This window comes from Quercus lobata, chromosome 5 (genome assembly GCF_001633185.2).
Source record: "Quercus lobata isolate SW786 chromosome 5, ValleyOak3.0 Primary Assembly, whole genome shotgun sequence".
NCBI lineage: Eukaryota > Viridiplantae > Streptophyta > Magnoliopsida > Fagales > Fagaceae > Quercus > Quercus lobata.
Window position 1 is genome coordinate 54,555,565 of NC_044908.1, and position 11,122 is coordinate 54,566,686.

Genomic DNA, 11,122 nt, shown 5'->3' on the forward strand with positions numbered 1-11,122 from the left:
CCCCATAATGAAAATAAAGTGACATCATTTTATTGGACAAATTAAATACTTGTAATGGGCTTATGTGGCACTCAATGAAAAATATAGATTGAGGGGTTGTTGGTACAAACAAAATATAATTTCAGGGGATAAAATTTAAATTTGGAAACTTTTGGGTTCTTGTCCCATAAATATCTTGTGATGGAATCCTGTAAAACTCTCTAATTTTGTTTAATTTTAATATTGTTTAATTTTGTTCTTTCCCCTCTCTAGTCGAAACCTCCCTATTAGGGATGATTATGTCTCTATTGATTCTCCTAGTAAAGTCAAAACTTCATGAGATTTTGAAGTGCAAGAGACCCAAGGTAAAAATCTAAGTTTTCTTTCAATCTCTTCTATGAAATCTTTTGGGTTTTGTTAGTTTATGGTATATACTTGATGGGTTTGGTGAGTATTGGAAGTTTAGAGGGTTATGAGGATTTGGGCAGCAAGAGTTTTTATTAAACCCAAAAATTTCCAACTATTTGGGGGTGTTTTCATTGATGGGGTGTTTTCATTGTCTATTTTACTAGTGGGTATATGAGCTTTGGTTTCGTAAAGTAGCTATATGGGTTTTGTTGTTGCATGAGTTGAATCCAAAGTGGGCATGTGCTTGTTGCATGCCAAGTGTTTGGTAAAGTGCCTATATGAGTTAGAGGATCGAATTTCTTGACTCGTGTTATGATGACTATTATGTGACTATTATATGAGGTTATTGGTTGCATTCATAGTTGCTATCATGTGCTAAAACATGTAGCTTTGAGGTTAATCAAGTCTGAAAGTTTTTGGCATAGTATTAAGATTATAGTAATTTTACTTTGGAATTGTAAATCTATCCCTTACAGATTTGAGTCAGCTGCAATACATGGTTTTTAATAAATTATAGAAAAATCTTTTTGAGTGGGGTACATACTAGACACATAAAGGCTTCTTCCTATTTAATTTCAAGTTAATCGGATAACTTTTCATGGACCAAAGAATTTTTACAAAATGGCTGGCCTGCTGTGTATTGAATCTGAAAGTGCAATGAAAACGCTGAGATTTTGTGGAATTTACTTCAAATCTTTGTTGAATGGATTGGTTTGTAAATTCTTGTACTTTCTTTGACATGTATTTTACTTAGTTAAGTCTATTAATGGTTTGGTTTTATCATTTAGTGCTCTAAAGGGAAACTCATGAGATATGCTACCCTATTTTGAATTGATGTGTTTTATGTTATGTTTATATGTGCACATTGCTTGTAGTGGAGAATTAAGATGCTTTGGTTTTGTGCTATGGCACTATGAGTTTGTATGCTTCTTTGGTTCCCGTTTGGGAATGGGTACTTGTCTTAGGTTGGGCAAGCTAGGCTTGAGTGCATTTGATTTGTTTTAGGAGATCCTAGTTGATTTTGGAAACAACTGTGATGATAAACTTTGTGATAGGCCTTGTTATTAATAGGCTTGTTTCTTATGTTTCTAGGTTTTAAGATTCTTGGTGAGGGACCTAGTGACCGGATTGGTTGATTTTGTGATGTCCAGTTGAGGTAAAATTGGTTGGCCTTCCGAGGTAAGTAGCTTTTAATGGGATTTTTGGAAAATAAGCATGTTGCATAAACTTTATTTTTGGGTTAAACACATTTTGGAAAATTATTTGTGGAACTATATTTTCTTAAAAAGTATTGTGTTGTGACCCTATTGTACATGATTATATATGAAAAGCACATCATGTTTAATATTGCATATAGGGAAATGCATGATTTGTTACTATGGAAGAGATAAACATCTTTGATATAATTATTGGGAATGGATTTTATGGATTTATTGCATTATTTGCAAATTCTAAAGATGTTTTATCTTGACTTGTGATATTTGGGAAATTGATAGAAAATGTTATTGACAAGAAATGATTTTGGAAAACTTGAGAAGCTTGTGAATATCTTTGGATATTAAAAGGATTTGTGAAACTACTTGGAAATGAACTGTGTTTTGAATTCATGTAATCTGTGAGCTCTTTATGTTTTATCCTCGTGTCGTGATGTGTGATTACTTAGTGATTACCTAGCTAGATACTATAGTCAGTGTGACATTGGTATCTTAGAACCCGTCTTTGTGACAGCATATGAGTTCTGTCTTTGTGACGACGATGAGTTCCGTCTTTGTGATGGCGTTGAATTCCGTCTTTGTGACGGCCGATTAGTTCCGACTATGTGTTGGCGATGAGTTCTGTCTTTGTGATGGCAGATGAGTTTCGTCTTTGTGATGACGTTGTCATGTGGCCTTGAGTTGGACTTGTTGTTTTGAAACAGTGTTGTTATTGCTCATAGTTTATAGTATGTAATTTCATGTTGAAATATTTTAAGAAAGCTTTGTGCTGCATAGTTTTAATCATTCTTGTCATTTTACTAATGGAAATGGATTTGCTAGATTTTCTTTGAAATTCCCAACGTATAACATGTTTTGTAATATGCCCATTATCATGAGACTTGCATTTCTCCCACTCCCATTAATTATGCTATTTACTGGGCTTTAGCTCATCCCACTCTCCAACAGTTTTTTTTTTTTTTTTTTTTTTTTTTTTTTTTTTTTTTTTTCAGATAAATTTTCTATACCTTGGGCATGGAGCTTGTTTTATTGGTGGTGATTGGAACATTATGCTAATTGAGAGATTTATGCTATGATTGGTTGGTGACTCAACTTTCTGAATTTATTGAGGCCATAGCTAATTCTATCGGAGGTTGGGTTCTTGAGGTTTGTTAACCTTGGGCATGGTAGGCATAGATTCTATCGTTGAGGTTGCCTATACTAGGAAGGATTGTGATTTGATGTTGATCCATTTGGAGTTTTGGAATTTCGTGTATATTTGGAGACATTATTTGTAATTTGTATTATTTGTAAATGTGTTGTAGAGCTATGACTTGTAATATGAAGATTTTAGTATGGTTATTTATCCTTATCATGTGTTGAGGGGAAAAAAAAAAAAAAAAAAAAAAAAAAAAAAAAAAAAAAACTCCTACGTTCTTGCTCTTAATGGTTCTTCTCTCACGCTTTGGACCCTTTTGGATTTGGGGTGTGACATTGCCCCCACACTCTACAAGCATTTATACTTGTAGAGTGACCACCGCACCAAGAGTGCGCGGTGGTCTCTCTTTACTCCTGAAAGAGTCCAAGTGTACAATAAAGAGGAGAAAAGATGGATATCCCTCGATCCAAGTTGAGAGTTCCCTTAACTCCTTGGCATGATTAGCTAGAGCATATGCTAACTTATTACACTGTTTAGAAATTGTCTTATATGATATATGTCTTGCCTAATACACAAAAGCGTAAATTTGCTCTAATACATCCGAAATCTCCTTCAAGCATGGTTCCTCCAAATGAATTAATGCCAACAACTATGAGTTGGCAAACTCCCCCAATTCATGATAGAAGTGTAGCGCTCTCAACAGATCGTGGTAGCCTGTGGCCATCCACAGTGGGTCTCCTTGGCAAGGAATTAATTCAGTATGGACTATAATAAGAGAACTATGAATATCTCTAACAATAATGCCCAAACTTGCAGAATTGGTGGTTTTGAAAAAGGCTAGTGCCAATTCACCTTAAGATGAGGAGAAACAGGTGGCTGTAACTGCCATAGTTTAGGAGATGCAGTTGTTGGCTTACATTGCAAAATCTAAATACTTAATGGTCCTAAATTGAAAATTTTAACTAAAGAAATCCAAATTGCATTGAAAGGTTTCTAATGTTCGGAAATTGAAAAAGAAAAAGGGAAAAAAAAAAAATGCATGATTAACTACAAATTAGCAAAAGTTAGAGCAATTGAAGCTTATGCTTTGCCTGGTTGGGACTTGTGAGAACATTGAATGGCCGTTGTTTGGGTATAATATAGGATAGACCTGAATTTTTTTTTAAAGGCAAGTCAATTTCATTGTAATCAAACCAAACATCAGTACATGGGAATACTATGATGGAAGGTCCTTCCATACAATTAAACCAAGAGCCAGTTCATGGGCCACAACATTGCCTTGGCATTTAACATGACTAAAATGATGCTAACCCATTGTTGCTGCTAAGACTGTTGTTTCTCAGATAACATATCCATAACTAAATTGGTTAGGCTATGGTTCGGATAGAACTTTTTTGATAACAGCCACCTTCGAACATTGCTCTATCCATCCCCAATTCCTCAGTGATCATGACTGCTCCTCTTGCAGTGGTGCTTCCACGCATTCCACTGATGAAGGTAACTGTATTCTCTGCATCATTGCTGCCATGACCTCTCCCTTGTCATTCTGTATTGCTACTTCAGTCTAGCTGCTTGAATTTCCTGAAAAATAGCATCATGGAAGTTCGCTTTATAATGGAGCACAGACTGACATAAGTGGGAATAATCAGCAAAAATCATTTATAGCATCCATCAAATTCTCATAATTATCAAAATCAATATTGAAAACAATAGAAGAAATTGATGCCATCTTACTTCATTTAAACCAAGGGCAAGGGGGCATACTCAGCAAAATCAACAAATTATTTCAACAAAACAAATTTTTTGTTGTGTAGGCATGAAAATAAACAATAAAAATCCAAACAAAAATAGAGGATAACAACATAAAAATTTTACCAATCTTTTAATCTTTACTAATTCCAATTTTAACCAGACATTTTATGGAACACTGAGGTGATGGGGTTGGCCTATCTTTACAAAAGATATAAGTTTTTATTCATTTTTATCAAACATTACACGAGCAATCAAGAGGGAGAATTACAGAGAGAAAGAGAGAGAAAACAGGTGAATCTGTCAGATGACATTCATGATTCTCTTAAATATACTTTTGGTTGGGTTTTGATAGAACCCAGAGAATTATTAAAACGCACCTGGTGAGGGCAATTCCTCAACTCCTTTACCCACCTGGAGACTGCTGGTCTCGACGCGGTACCTGAGGTTGCGACAACAATCTCGTCTTTGGGTAGTGATTTCAAGAAGTTGAATTTGCCGCTGTTGGACTGGTTCGAGTGAAGTGATGTGGATGATGATGACACCCTTGTGTTCTTCCTATAGCGACCTCAGCTGGTTTGAACAAAGGATGCCGGTTCATGGTGACACGGTTGGCTTGTCTTCACAGAGGATATTGGTTTTGAATGAAAATAGAGAAGCAAGAGACGCGAGGGGAAGACTGGAGGCAGGGGAACTATCGATAAACTAATCGAGAGGAGAGGCAATTACCAGGTTAAAAAAATAAAAGAAAAAAATTAGAAAATTAATATTGACGTGGAAAATTGTGAGCATCTAAAGTTTACGTGGCAAGTTCTCATAAGGTCAACGAAAAGTTAAAAGTTTCAGTTATATAATATTTATTTATTATAAATTAGGCTGGATCATAATACGTAAGCTAATAAATGAGTTTGAACTTTTCATAATATTTGGTTTAAATGCCAATAATAAGCCATCTTTTATATAACAATAAAAATAAATTAATGTGATCTTTTGGATAATGGTTAAAAAATCTTAATGAAAAAAGGTAAAAAAAGGCTAAACGCAAAATTAAAGCGCCACATGATAGGATCTCATGCACTTCCGCATGTAGTGCATAAGGTCTCTTCTTCTTTTCTTATCTCTCTCTCTCTCTCTCTCTCTCTCTCTCTCTCTCTCTCTATATATATATATATATATATATATACATATATATATATATATATATATATATATTGATTGATGATTGATTGATTCTATAGATGCGATTCCTTAAGAATTCAAAAGACTATGATTGTGTATTGTGGTTAAAGCCTTGAATATTAGAATCATTTTTTAAAAAACATTAAATTGAGTTAATTGAAGAGCAAGGTTTTCAGACCCAGACCGCTCATTGAACCGTAAAAAGAGAGGTTCAAGGTTTTTGAGGTCGAACTGAGGTTGAACCGGGGTTGAACTTGATGATGTCATAATTAATTAAAGCCTAAATATAGATATTAAATTTATAAAATTAGCAAAATTGACAATATATCTATATATGTGAGGGAAATTTAATGATTTTCAAGCATATATTTAATAATTAAATAAGAAAGTTAATAAAATAAAATAATAACCATGAAAATATTAAAATTTATGATTAATTTTTGAAGTAAAGTTGAATATCTTTGAAGGATTTTAATTATAATTTTTTTTTTATTCCTTGTAAGAGATAGATAATTTAATTAAGTAGAATAAAATTGTGTTAAGTTGTTTAAAAAAAAAAAAAATTGCTAAGAGGTTGGACCGCACGGTTTTCATCGGTTCGTGCAGTCCAACCTCGGTTTTAGGGGTTCACAGAATTAACAAAAAATCCGGTTCTTTAGGCTTAACAAACCGACTTTCATGGTTCGATCTTCCGGTTCGGTTTGGTTTTGAAAACCTTGTTGAAGAGTGGACATGGCCCTAGATAGGTTCAAGTGGCTTAAAAAGATCCATATAGCTGTCCCCAATTAGTAGGGACTAAGGCTTAGTTAAGTTATACGTGTACTTTTTGTGTGTGTGTGTGTGTGTGTGTGTGTGTTGGGGGGGGGGGAGTTATAAGTGTACTAATGATAGGATATTTTTTATTAGGAAATACTAATGATATGATCTAGTAATTTTATTTTACCAAAACAAAATTTTCTTGATATATACCAAGGAAAAATGCCAAGACATACCCACTAAACTTTGGAAAAGTGATTATTACCCTTGAATTTTTATTTTAACTAATTTATTCTCTAAACTTCATACATGTGCTAAATTGAGGAATCTATTAGTTAGCCATTTAAATTAACTAACATCACTCATGTGACACACATAGTCATGTAGGCTAAACCCAAACCAATTGAGAGATAGAAAGACACAGGTTCAATTTGATATAGAAATGAGGGAGAGGTGACGTCATTTTATTATTACAATAGCCATTTAAAGAAGTTGAAGTTTAAAGTAGTCATTTTTAGTCCTTAATTTACATAAAATGATAACTTATAATCCATATGATTAAATATCTCTAAGGGAAGAATGACATATATAGCCAAACTAAATTGACATGTCAAAGCTCAATTAGACATGTTAGAGACTTAAATCATTAGTTTATGCTTTTTTAATAATGAAAACAATTATTTTAAATTTCAAAGGGTAAAATGTATTATGAATTAAAGTTTAGAATAATAAATATAAATCACCTGACGTCATGATTCCAATTTAACAAATGCATAAATGCTAATAAAGAAAGAACCAATGAAAAATTGAAAGAATAGCTCAGTTTTTGAATTTTTTTTTAAATAAAAATTATAAAATCTCTGTTTTTTTTTTTTTTTTTTTTTTTATACACATTATGAGCATGAATTAAAGTTTAGATTAAATCATATCTCAGTTTTTTTTGAATTTTTATATATTATAAAATCTTTGTTTTTTTTTATACACCTTATGACCATGAATTAAAGTGTAGTTAAATATATATATATATATATATATATATGTTAGGTTCTAAAGTTTAGGATTTTATGTATTTAGAACTCTTATGTGTATTGTTGGCAAACCATGATCAAAACAATGTTTTTAGAAGTGTTTAAGTCTAGCTCAAAGTTGTGATTTTATGTAAAGTTGGAATCAAGTTAAAGCAGGAAGCATTGTGCCTTTTGGCTTGGCTCGATTGATCGAAAGACAGGCTCGATCGATCGAAACTCGGGCAGAATGTTTTTCTGCAGATTCGTCCAACTCAGCCCTAGTTGTTTTAAAATATTTTTAGGGTTTCTTATTTGTCTTAAGTATAAAAGGCAAACCTTAGCCACGTTTTAGTGTTGCTCATATTTGCGGTTTGTGTAAATCTCTTGTGAGATCTAGAGGAGCTTTCCTTTACACAAACTTAGGGTTTTCAAGAGAAGATTTATCTACGCCTTGATGATCAATTCAGTTGCTGCCATTGAAGCTTAAAGAAAACACAAGTGGGTGTGCTTGTAGCTGGTGGTGAATCCAAGAAAGAAGGAGTTCGTGGATTCGGAGCTTGCTCGTGGTCATGTCAGTAAGTTCTACTAGTGGGTAACAATAAGAAGTCGAGCGTGGGGGCTTGTAAGTCTTATTGTATGAACTTTGTGAGAGTGCCCTTTTTTGTGACACTCAGGCCCAAGGATCCCGGGCCTAAATAAAAGGTTTGGTGAACCGGGCCTTGACTCACCGCAGCTAACGAGCTGTTTAAGAATCAAGTGGTATACAAGGGATGCTCCTGACAATATAAAAAATGACAAGTAAGGATATTCGTATCGAAGAATGCCAAAAAAATCAACAAGGTAAATTCAGAAGGAAAGAAACAGGATTAGCAATGTGATACAAAATTAATGCTGAGGGGATCTTGGGAAATATGAGGCATATTTCATTAATACATTGTCTGTTTAATTACAGAAAGCTCACTAGGACGTGATACAAGGTTCAATCGAGTTCAAAAATTACAGTTTTGAGTGGCTATTTCAGCCTTCAAAACTTGCAAAGTTTGATTCTCTTTGAATCCGAGTATGTGCAATAGTGGCTTTTACAGGATACCGGGAAGCAATGTTTGTTTTTCCCTTAGTATTTTTTCTTTCTCTTCACCACAGATTTACTGATAGTTTTTTTATTTAGAAAATCTCTTCTTTTTTGTGCTTCTCTCTTTTTTTTTTTTTTTCGCTGCCCTTTCTTCGCAACCCATCCCTTCCTTTTATAATGGAGTTTTGGTCTTCCTGGGGAACCGTTGCTTCCCCTGTTTTACCCTTTTGCAAACAGAGCACGTCCTGTACCTATCACTCGGTAAGTCCCATTTCCGTTTTTTCTCATTCTTTCCTTCTTTCAGCTCTGATTCTTTTGAAAGTTCCTGGTTGGCCATCTTCTTTGGGATGTGCTGAGGTATGCCCTTCTCGGCATCCCCGTTTTTGGCAGTTTCCACTTTTCCCTTTTCTTTCCCATCTGGGCGGAATCCTGTTCTGCCAACTTGAAAGCCACTTGTTATCATTCTTTTTTTTTGTGCTTCCCTGTTCTAGTTCCCCGAGGTTTTTTTTCTGTCTGTGCCATGAGAGGTCGCTGAGTTCTACTGGCGCTTGTGTTCTTTTGCTTTTGTTTCTTATTTTCTTCTTCTGTCTTTTTCTTTTGAGCTGTCCTAGTCTTCCTTTGTCTTTGTGCCTGAAAGGATCCGCGCCTCTTGATGGTTCCTGAGGATCCTTACTTCTTATCCCTTGCCGTGGTTCTCTTTTTTTGAATGCTTCTTCGTCTGGGCCTCAAGATCCCCTGGGCTTTTTTATTCCTTCATGGGTCTCCTACATCTGTTACTTTGGACTTAGCTTGATTTTTCCTTTTGGGCTTGACTCATTCTTTTGGGCTTCCTTCACTATGATCCTTTTTAGACCTCAACAAATTTCGATTCTTTCAAGATAGCGGATTCAAGTTTACCTTGAGGATGGCTAGGTTAAATCCTCCCCAGGTTTTTACCCATTTGGTTTCCTGGGTGATCATATCTTGTATTATTTATTTTCCGCTGTTTTGCATGATTTGATCTTTTATATTGTGATAACCTAGATTTGTTTAATTGGACTAAGTAACAACTTGGTTAATTACCTAGGTTTAATCAATTGTTTAAGGGGTCTAAAAACTGTCAAGTGGTATCAGAGTAGGTAGCTCTTTTGTTGTTGATCCTTTGATCTCTAAGCTGATCCTTGACCCCTGTTGTCATGGAATACGGACACTCTCTAATTATTCCTCCTCACTTTGATGGGAATAATTATGCTTACTGAAAAGTAAGGATGAAAGTATTCCTGAAATCCATTGATGAGAGGGTGTGGAACTCCGTTGAATACGGATGGGAGAAGCCCACTACTCCTGTTAGTGAGTGGGAAACCTCTTAAAAAGAAGCAGCTTCGTTTAATAGTAAGGCTATGAATGCGATTTTTAACGCTGTTTCTATGGAGGAATTTAAGAGAATCTCAAATGTTGAGATCGCTCATACTGCTTGGAATATCCTCCAGACTGTGCATGAAGGCACAAAGGCTATCAAAATAAACAAATTGCAGCAATTGACTTCTAAATTTGAAAGTATTAGGATGTCTGATGATGAATCTTTTGATAAATTCTATGCTAAATTGAATGATATTGTTAATTCTGTTTTTAACTTGGGTGAAATCTATGATCAACCTAAAATTGTTAGGAAGATTCTTAAATCTTTGACTGAAAACTTTAGACCCAAGATGACTGCCATTACTGAAAGCAAGGATATGGACTCCATCCCTGTTGATGAACTTGTAGGATCTCTTCAATCCTATGAGTTGGATCTACCCAAAACTACCAAATCCAAATCAATGGCTCTTAAGTCAGTTGATGATGTTGAAGGTGGTGAATTTGATGATGAGCTCTCTACTACAGAGATTGCCCATCTTACCAAGAACTTTAGAAACTTTCTCAGGAATAGCAATAGAAAGGCAAGAGGCACAAACACTGCTGAACCTAGAAATTTTAGGAAGCATGATCCCACTAAGGTTAACAACAATGATAAACCTAGAGAAAGAGTAGGTCAATCTTCGAATAATTCCTTGGGCTCTCAGTGTTTTGGATGTCAAGGGTATGGACACATGAAATTTGAATGTGCAACCTATTTGAAGTCTAAGGGTAAGGCTATGGTTGTAACTCTTAGTGATGGTGAAGTTTCTGATCATGAGTCTGATTGTGATGAGGATGGAAACTTCATTGCTTTCACCTCTACTGCTATAGTTAATGAGAGCATATCTGTTGAAGAGAACCCTTCTGATGGGGAACTCTTTGAAGATGCAGGTCTTCAAGAGGCCTATAATAAACTTTGCAAAGTCGCTGCAAAGGATACTATGAATGTTGAACTTGGCCTGAAGAAAATTGAATCTCTTGAGCTTGAAAAGAAAATTTTGGTTGTTAAATTGTTTGATGCTAATGATCTTTTGAACAATGTGAAAACTGAAAACATGCTTTTACTTGATAAAGTTAAATCTTTGGAACTTGATTTATCTGTTACTAGATCTACTAGTTCTAAACTTGATCAAATGCTGAGTGTTCAAAAGTCGTTTTCTGACAAAACTAGATTAGGTTATGTTGATAGCATCTCTGTGTCTGCTCCTCATTCCACAAAGTTTGTTCCTTCATCTTCTTCTTC

The 11,122-nt window shown here is 34.7% G+C and overlaps 1 long non-coding RNA gene across 1 annotated transcript; it reads left to right on the forward strand.

Moving 5' to 3' along the window:
* The first annotated feature begins 270 nt into the window (after window positions 1–270).
* On the forward strand, window positions 271–2,900 carry LOC115989195. The gene is made up of 3 exons (XR_004091841.1): window positions 271–344; window positions 1,480–1,566; window positions 2,594–2,900. It is a non-coding gene; the product is annotated as an uncharacterized LOC115989195 (long non-coding RNA).
* Window positions 2,901–11,122: the final 8,222 nt, after the last annotated feature.